Genomic DNA, 8,540 nt, shown 5'->3' on the forward strand with positions numbered 1-8,540 from the left:
CAGTCACACACAGAGCAGGGCGGATCAGGGGGTTGGGGAGCTGCACCTTGTCACACTCAGGGAATGGCCAATGGGGAGGTTATGGCGCTACCCTGTCACACACAGAGCAAGGCCCATGGAGGGGGGTTGGGGAGCCACCCTCTATCACCCACAGAGCAGGGCTGATCAGGGGGTTGGGCGCCGCCACTGTCATACTCAGGGCAGGGCCGATGGAGAGGTTATGGCTCTACCCTGTCACACACAGAGCAGGGCCCGTGGGGGGGGCGGGGAGTTGGGGTGCCACACCCTGTCACACACAGAGCCACAGGGTGATCAGGGGATTGGGGAGCTCCCCCCTATCAGACACAGAGCAGGGCAGATCAGGGGGTTGGGGTGCCTTCCCCTGTCACGAACAGAGCAGGGCAGATAGGGAGGTTGTGGCCCCGCCCCCTGTCACACACAGAGCCGCAGGGCGATCAGGGGGTTTGGGCGCTGCCCCCTGTCACGCTGATCCCAGTGCCGGGAGCTCTCACTGCTCCGCTGATCCCGGTGCCAGCAGGCATATTACCCTTTTACTATATAGAATAGAGGCCTGGTGCATGGGTGGGGGCCGGCTGGTTTGCCCTGAAGGTGTCCTGGATCAGGGTGGGGGTCCCCACTGGGTGCCTGGCCAGTCTGGCTGAGGGGCTGAGGGCTGTTTTCAGGCTGGTGGGTTGACTGAAGCTACCAACTGCTCCTTTTTTTCTTTCTTTTCTTTTTTATTCTTGGCCAGCTTTAGCTCTGAGGCCTCGGCTGCTGAAAGCTGGTTTCTGGCCTTTGTTTTTCCTTCTGTATTTGATACAATGTTGCGGTCCGGCTGGCTGAAGCCTGGCTGACTAACGCAGGTTTCTGGGGTTTTGTTTAGCGTCTATATTTGCAACATAGTTGCTTAGAGTTGCAGCTGAGAGGCCGGCAAGTGAGGCGGGGAACGTTGGAGTCCATAGTCACTGGAGCAAGCAAGCCTCCCTGTTCGCTTCAGTGCATGGCTGCCGGCCGCCATCTTGGCTGACAGTTAATTTGCATAAGGATATGCTGATTAGCCAATGGGAAGGGTAGCGGTCATATGCTAATTACCATGTTTCTCTTTTATTAGTGTAGATAGCTATGCTATGAATAATGGTCTGGAATTTTAAAACTAAAGAACTAGGGACTGCTGTTTCTATCCCTCTTTCATAACTCACTTGGTCTGCTAATGTCTAAGCATTATTTTCTTTTCTCTCAACAGATAAACTTCATAGCTTTAGTTCACTTGAATCTTCAGCTTGCTGGCATCCCATCTTGGCTCCCCTGATCTCTCACTACATCATGACATTTCAGCTTCAGTTTGTATTGCCAATCACAGTATTTTCTGTGTTTCACTTTGGTACAGAGGATCTGATTCACTAACCTAATGCTCTTGATCCAGGCCAAACCACAGAGTATTGGCAAACGTATGGATAGGCTACCATTGATTCTGCCTAGGGGAGGCAGCTCATGGTCCTCATAGATTGGCCTCTTGCACAGAAACTGTGTGTGAGCCCATTTCTCTCAAAAGGCAAGTGTGTGCTGTCTCATACTACCTTTATGTAGGATTAATTTTTCTAAGTTGTTCTTTGGGAAAAATACTATAAGCCTTGACATTTAGTATAGTACAGTATAAGGATATTGTTGAGACATTATTTATTACACTATATATTGCCCTTTGTGTGAAACCCTTGACATAAATTTACTTCTAACTTTAGTATTAGATATATTTGTGCAATTATTCCTGAACTGGTTTGTTTTTATTTCATTAACTTTGGTGAATTTATTATTATTGTTTCACTGGCTGTGAGATTTTACAAATTTGTGACCCCAAAAAAGGAAGTTTAAATGACTCTATGGTATGCTTATTTATTTTAATTATCAATCTTGTATCTAGATTTATTTTGTTTTTGATCTTGTTTTTTCATAAATTTTTAATTCAAATCATATTTTATATATCCCTGTAAGTCACTACATCTTTTCAAAAGCAAGGTATTTTATATAAATTATATAAACTTTAACACACTCAGGGATATATTAAAGTTCCTAGCTCATTTTTAGTTAAATGTGATCTAATTTTAATGAAATGAACAAGTAATTTGAAAATATTAATGTTACATTTTTTATGTTTATGTAATTTTAAATAATCCAGCTATTTTTAAAAAACATAAAAATCCCTTTGGGCTTAGAAATATCTTTCAAAAAGTTTAAGATAAAAAAATATTTAATTACATGTCAATTTTGTTTTTGGCATTCATAACTATTTGTAACATATTCTTGTTATGGAGAAGGTAGATATGTAATAAAATTAATATAATTTTTAAATTGTCTTCACATGAAACCTGTTTCAAAATGGGAGTCTCTACCCTTAACATACTACTAAAGTTATTTCTTTTTTTCTCCCAGACTTTATTTCTAGGGTACTCCTTTTTTAAAAAATAAACCGAAATCAGTTTTATATAAAAGAAGCCCTTGAGGTGGAAAGTTAGGGATGGCTACATGAGCTTCTAGTAGACAAAATGTCACTTACATTTTGCTGCTCAGTAGTTTGATATTCTCATTTGCTGATGTGAAATGAGAGGGCTTACAAAACAGGGATTTGTTTTTAGCTGCCTGTAGACCTAGTGGGGCCTAACAGAACCCAGTCAGCAGGTCATTAACTTTGGAGAAAACAGCTTGCATTAATATGCTCTAATCCAGTATAATTAGTCAAATTACTGCACGCAGATCAGCTTGTCATATGTTGTCAGACTTGGCATGCACTCTGGATTGCCTGGGTCCCTCTGGAATGCCACCCTCAATCAGGGAAAACTGCTCATTTGTCCTGGTCTTGAATTCGTGGTAAAAGATGCTAAGGAAAACAGCAGTCATAGAGGAACTTTTACTTATTCTTTGACTTAAAAATATTTTTTCATCAAAAATCATTTAGTGTTTTGTTGATTGAAATGGAATATTTTTATTTCTGTGATTTTCTGTAGCATGCCTATATTAACACTTCAAGTGAAGTTAACACTAGTATGAAAAAACATTGAAAATGTATAATTACCATTTGATCCACTATCTTTTCCAGTATTGGGAGTGTGAATTCCTGTATGTTTGTGTATGTGTGGGTCTTTTTCCAGTAGGGTAAGAGGTTATTAAACTCTGAAAGGGCCATATTAGCATAAATTTACAAGAGCTCTTGTTCTGGAGGCAGGATAAAAACCTGTGTTACCTTTACATTAACACTGAATTGCTTGTTGTGCTTTTGGCAATGACAGATAAGTCAGTGTAATTCCCCATTGCAAGGGAATTGATGCTCCAGAATCCAAACGCATCCTGAAGATGTCACTGACAATAATCTTCAAAGAACGGCCAGTGAGAGTGGGCTGTATGTTTGTAGGATGATATACTGCAAATGACAGGAAGAATTATGTGAGTGAAGACGAATCTGTAACATATTATTAAGCAATTTCATGAGAATAACAGGGATAAAAGGATAATGGATGAGGGTGTCATTATTACCTTCATGTAGAGGGAAAGGAAAAGCAAAGGTAGAGAGACAAGATTAATTGAGGAAGGGTGAAGCATTCATTGCTCATCAGCTCTTTTGTACTCTTTGCTCCTGAAATTCCAGACTGAGGTTGGGTGGGGTGGGGATGAAGATGCTCAAATCTGCATTTTAATGCAACTGGCAAGAATTAGAAAACTGACAAGGCACTTTTTAGTCACCTCCCTTCTTCTTAAAAAACATAATCACTATTACCTTTGAATGTTCTGAAGCCACAAGAAAAATCCAATGGAACATATATTCTACTTTTTTTTTGTAGTAGCTTTCATTATTAGTTAAGCCTTTAAAAAACAATATTTTAAATTTCAAAATGCATTTTTACATACATTGCCAAAAAATTGCTCTTTTAAATTTAGAAATTCACATTCAGTGATGAAACATTTCAAAATTCATTAGATTATTTTGATCATCCTGAGGTCTTTAGATTAAGGAAACAATACATTTTATAATTGATTTTGACTGTTCCATTTCCTAAGCACATTTTTCTTTTATGTAATACCTGCTTTTCTTAGATAATAGTAAACATATTTACTTTTATCAAATGAATGTGTATTTAAAAATTTTTAATTCAAAAGTCTTTATTTGTGATTTCCTCTATTATTTGTCTTTTAAATAACTTCTCATTTGGCTAATTCTTTCAAAGTACATATTATATCATATATAGTAAGATGCAATTATAGTAGAGGAAGCACTATCCTTGTTGCAAAATAATAACACAGGTGTTTTTGCTTCAATCTAAGAAATCTTTTGGGGAGTAAATTCTTTCTGATTATAATTTACTTCTGATTTAAAGTTAACCTTAAATGTTGCCGAAATTAAAAAAAAATATATTTCTCTGTACTGAGCTAGTAGTATAGTCAAATAATCAAATTATAAACTTAAATATGTATCCAATGGAGACACTCAAAGTTGAAGATTAATTTTGGGACAAGAAACCTAAATTTCATCCTTGTCTACATATATTCAGGAAAGGTAACAAAGGGTTGGGATTCAGTGTCAGTGAAAATTGAGAATCATTCAAGGATAATACCCAGCTATCAACCAATAGTTTAATATATATATATATATTATATAGTTTAATATATATAGATATATAGACATTCATAATTAGTAATGCTACCAGATGGTTCATGTTTTACACCATCCAAAATTAGTGGTTTCACTGTATAATAATTTGCAAACTGCCTGCCTATATACCTTATCATAGTTCATTCTTAAAAACAGTCATTTTTTGATGAGCAGAATTAGAATTCCTATTTCAATTATATAAATAGAAAAACTGAGGAGCAGAAAATTGACTTTATCCAAGTAGTTCCATGGAAAATGATGCAGCTAGGAATAAAACCAGCATCTGCAAGATATCTGATTCAATGTTCTTTCTATTTACTATTTGATTTTTAAATTTAGTATTTGTGCCAGACTCTGATTTTTGGTATTTTCTACTTTCCATGTATGTCGTTCTGATTTTCTTAAATGTGTCTTCACTAAAGGAGCATCCTCTGCCTCTGTTTTCCATAGAGTAAGGAAAAAGATACTAACATTTGTCAAGCACATAATATGTACCAGACATTGTACTAAGCACTTTGCATACATTGTCTAATTTAACATTTTCATCAACTAAGTAAGTTAAACATCTAGATCATCACTTTAGAAAGGAGGAAACTGAAATTCAGAGCTGTCTAGTCATGTGTCCAAGCTCAAAACTAGTTAAGGCAAGGATTGAAACCCAAGCTTTCCTAAGCTCGTTCTTTCAAACACTGTCACCGGAAAGGGACTGGTCCTGGAGCGGGTCTGCCTTGGGCTGGTCCATAGTGTGTGGGTTCTTGACTTTGTTCAGGAAAGGCTTCACAACATGAGTCCAGGTGATTTTGAGTGTATGTTTATTAAAGCTAGGGGCAGTGAAACAAGAAGGGCTTAGCATAAAAAAGCAACTGGAGAAAGCCTAGGCAGTGCTCTGCTTTGGTTCCCCAGAAACTTTATATGAAAGAAGTGAACCACACATGGGGCTGCATGGACTCACTGAGAAGTAAAAGTCATAGGGACAGAAGTGAGCCATGGTAGGGCTGCTGTCACCTCACTGAAAAATCAGAGAAAAGGGAGTCTTGGAGACAGGTTTAGGGGGTAAGCCCAGGACAAACTGCCACTGCCCACTGCTCCCCAGTTTGCACGTCTCACCTGGATCCTTAGAGCTTAGGAGAAAGAAAGCAGATACACATGCCAGAGAAAGGGGGAAGAAAGGCATGGTGTGCTCCTGAGAGCCTGTGCTAGTTTCCTTTACCTTGAGTAGTTCTAACAGTTTTTAAAGGCAGGGATTTTAGGGAAGATCTCAGGGGAGGATCTCAATGAATATTCATCAGTTTCTAGGTGTCCTTTCAGGTTCATGGTCTCCACTGATTGGTCAGTGGCAGGGCAGGGAGTAATTAGTCACTGCATTGGTCCTGATGTCAGCCATGGAGTTTCTCCATCTGGTTTTGCTGCTTTTCTGGGCATGGAGCTGAAACACAGCTGAGGCCTAAATGTCTTCTCTAGTTTGACCCTAGGCTTTGATCCTAAGATTACTTGATACGAGTCAGAACTTCATTGTCCTGCTTAAGGGAGTGGTCATGCAAGGGCTTTTATGGGAGTCATATGAGGCTATTCTCTGACCCCTTGTTCCTCCTCTAAGGGGGTCTAAAACCACATGACTGGCAATATGCCAGGGGAGGAAAGGTAAGGGGAGGGTGAATCGCATGGCCAGTGATATGAAAGGTCAAGAGAGGGTCTGAACTGCACAACCAGCGATATGGAAGGTTGGTGGGTTTAAACCGCATGACCAGTGATGTGCTAAGAAAGGAAAGGTCACCCTGGGGCAAGGTCCTTGTTCTCCCAGTTTTGCCCGTTGCTAGGCATCTGGGGCTTTCCACCCTGGTGAGCTTCTGAACCTGGCCCATTGTCCTTGCTCTGCTCATGTCTGTCTAACTGCCTACCACATATACCAGTGATGGCGAACCTTTTGAGCTCGGCGTGTCAGCATTTTGAAAAACCCTAACTTAACTCTGGTGCCGTGTCACATATAGAAATTTTTTGATATTTGCAACCATAGTAAAACAAAGACTTATATTTTTGATATTTATTTTATATATTTAAATGCCATTTAACAGAGAAAAATCAACCAAAAAAATGAGTTCGTGTGTCACCTCTGACACGCGTGTCATAGTTTCGCCATCACCGACATATACTATATCTCATATATATAGTCAAAATTATATTGTATTTTAACATCTATCCCATATTTTAGATCTCTGGATGTCTAAATGCAATGTTGTTATTTTTTCTGTTCTACTATTCCTTGATTTCTGCATAGCATTTAAAGCCAAGCTTCCAAAATCCTCCATAGTACTTCTTCACTAACTCACTGGCCCTTAAGTGTTTTTCATAAGCTGCCCTTCTTTCTGTCATGTCCTCAGTATAGATTCTCCCATTCCCATAAGTGTGTTCTTTCCATTCCCTTGATTCTGTACCACAGAGATCTTCTTTATGTGCAGAGAAAGCCAAAGACCTCCTTCTAGTCCTGCCTTATATTCTTAGCTGCCTGCTCTGCTGAACAGCCCTCTCAGGAGCTCTGCTTGCTTCCCACTAAACTCATCATTGTCCCTTTCTTCCTAAAATTTCTAACTTTCTGATTTGAAAAGAAACCATTATTATTCTAATCACCCTGGCCTTGTTGCCAATTTGAATTAGAGAAGTGTTACAACCTGACATTAAAAACCTCTTCTACCTTTTAGGCTGCTGAAGTTCACCCCCATTCCTTCTCTATCTTTCACAGCTCAGCCATTCTTTAAGGCTCATATCAAATATCATCTTTAATAGAAATCCATTAAATGTATGTCTTTCTCTCTTCTTTGAATCTCCAAACACTAAATTTGTACCCAAGTTTTTCTGGCTCCAAAGCTCATTCAATCTAACAAGAAACTCAATAAATATTTGTTGAACTGAATTAAATTAAATTCTCTAACAATCTCAATCAAGTGTTTTTAATTTATACAGTGGGGCCTTGACTTACGAGTGTCCCAACTAATGAGTTTTTCGAGATATGAGCCGTCTCTTGGCCGATTTTTTGCTTTGAGTTGCGAGCTAAAATTCGGGTTACGAGCCAGCTTCAGATACCCCACCGCTAGTTGGCACATCGAACTTCACAGTGAACGCCACAACATCAGCCCAGCATCACGTGTCATTGTAATGGTGAAAATTGATTTGACATACGAGTAATTTGAGTTACGAGCTCCGTCACAGAATGAATTAAACTCGTAAGTCAAGGCCCCACTGTACTATCTTTCCTTATACATAAATAAGCTTGACTTTCCCATGTCAACATTTAATTTTAACCTTTTAATTATTTATTTAATATTTCAGAGTATTTTTTTGCTGAATTTACATTTCTACATCCCAGTTTATTACCAGTACCTACCATTTGTTGAACATGCACTTACTGTGTGCCAATTGTGGACCAGGCACTTTGTTCAATCCAGGGTATACACCAGTGAAAAAGTGTTTCCCTTCATGAAGTTTCCTGCTTATTTGAGAATATGTGCTCTTTTTATATGACATTTAAATAAATGTTATTAATCATGCCAACATTCTCTTACAGTTATATTTATGATATATGGAGAAAATGGAAGAGAGAAATATAGAGCAATTGTAGCATTGTAGAGATGTCTTATCTAATCTAATAAAAGAGAAACATGCAAATTGACTATACCTTCGCTACGCCCCAAGCCACGCCCACCAGCCAATCAGAGTGACTATATGCAAATTAACCCAACCAAGATGGCAGCAGGCAGCCACAGAGCTGGAGCAAGCAGGAGGCTTGGTTGCCCCGGCGATGGAGGAAGCCAAGCTTCCTGCCTGCCCTGGCCGGCTGTGGCCTCTGCTCAAGGCAACAAAGTTTCAATTATAGGAGATAAATAAATTCTCAGATACCTGCTTCCAG

General features: G+C 39.1%; 1 protein-coding gene across 1 annotated transcript in view; it reads left to right on the top strand.

Annotated features, from left to right (window-relative positions):
- The window catches only part of NBEA (neurobeachin), a 928,080-nt gene that overhangs the window by 702,424 nt on the left and 217,116 nt on the right, over nucleotides 1–8,540 (top strand). The window lies entirely within an intron of this gene.

The sequence above is a fragment of the Myotis lucifugus genome, unplaced genomic scaffold (genome assembly GCF_000147115.1).
Source record: "Myotis lucifugus unplaced genomic scaffold, Myoluc2.0 scaffold_7, whole genome shotgun sequence".
In the NCBI taxonomy this organism is placed as follows: Eukaryota; Metazoa; Chordata; class Mammalia; order Chiroptera; family Vespertilionidae; genus Myotis; species Myotis lucifugus.